The following is a 1,557-nucleotide window of genomic DNA, read 5'->3' as shown; positions in this document are numbered from 1 at the left end:
TAAAACCACAAGACAAGTTCTCCAAGCTTATTACAGGAAACTGATGTGAGAACTCGCCGTGTCCTACAGCTGTCACACAATGTGCATTTACCGGCTGGACACTTTAAAGGTTTATCACCGATTCGCTCCAGGTGCTTTCAGTAACTCTGATTTTTTTGCCATATTTTGGACACGCTGGGGAAACAGAGGGGCTAAATAAAGCTGATGCAGGAAAGTGCTTTGCACTGACAAGCTAAAGGTTGGCTATGAAGTCAAAGCACAAAAGCAGCAGAGTTAGCTGAACACAAAGAGTCAGTGAGGTTTGCAGACTTTAGAATAAAACTGTGTGAGTCTTTGTTGGACTGATGATCAGCCTGTTTTGTAGTAAACTGGCATAAACATGTTGTTGTATAAAGCTCAGGTAGAATAAAACAGCATCAGCCCATTTACCGTTTACCAGGCATGGCTGAAAGATTCCTTAAAATCAAACAAGGAAAACGATTTACACGCTGCAACATGAGCTGGTTAAGCATGAGGGGAAGTTAACTTTTTCTGTCGTGGCCGGGTTAACTAGCAGAGACCCTGTTTGCCTCTAAAAGCATCTCAAATAAGATACAGCGCAGCTAAAGTCTCTCTGTAGAGGTGAAGGTGATCCAAGGCAGAATCTGGACATGAATCGACGCGCGTTAAAAATTACGATCGTAATAGAAATCTGCAGAATGGGCTCAAACTCCAGTTTTGAAGACATCAGACAATCGACTTTAGAGTGTATAGAAACAAAAAGGAGAACATGACCTGTGCAGGGTTTGTGGGTCTGTGTGACGTGGAAGAAAACAGAGTCAGTTTTTCCATGAATCCATAATTTCATCGATGATGGATGAGCACTGTAGTGAGAATCCTGATAACAGTAACATTTACATGTTTGTGATTGTTAAATGTAACTGTTTGTAGGAAAGAACTTATAGCACTATGCTGCTAAAGGTATCGTCGCGAGGCGTCATCTACTTCTGTTTCCTGCATCCCTCTCTAAGACTTCCACCAGTTTCCCCTCCCACAATGCAACACTGCCAGGCTGAGATCTGCATCCAGTGCTGAGTGAAGTGACTGGTTTCAAACCCCACAGCTGGCACTGCCAAAGCAACACAACGTGATTGACGTGTTACGTTTTCCTGGCAACAAGAAGGACAGCGCTCCAGAATCACCGTGGTTGGATGATTGGAATAAAGTGGAGGAGTCACTGCGATTGTAACAAACTACCATTCATCACAGTTTGTGTTAACTGTGATAAAGACGTCAAATAGTTAGAATCAGTTGGTGCGAATAAGAAAAACATTGCCAACATTCCCACACGTCCGAGTTGGACGCTGACAGCACCTGAACATGCTGCTTGGACAGTTTTCATACGTATCCCAGGTAGAAATTTTAAACCCGCCTGAAACAACGAAAAACGATCATGATGAGCAAAGTAACCTTTTTTTAATCATTCGATATAATTGGAATGAGTTGATCTTTGTTGGAGAAAAGAAACCAAAACAAAAAATGACAAAACGGTGAAACAGGCGTCCAAAGGCACAGGTG

The sequence above is a fragment of the Pundamilia nyererei genome, unplaced genomic scaffold (genome assembly GCF_000239375.1).
Source record: "Pundamilia nyererei isolate P.nyererei 1_Seehausen unplaced genomic scaffold, PunNye1.0 scaffold00377, whole genome shotgun sequence".
Lineage (NCBI taxonomy): Eukaryota > Metazoa > Chordata > Actinopteri > Cichliformes > Cichlidae > Pundamilia > Pundamilia nyererei.
Note: the sequence above shows the minus strand (reverse complement) of the source record.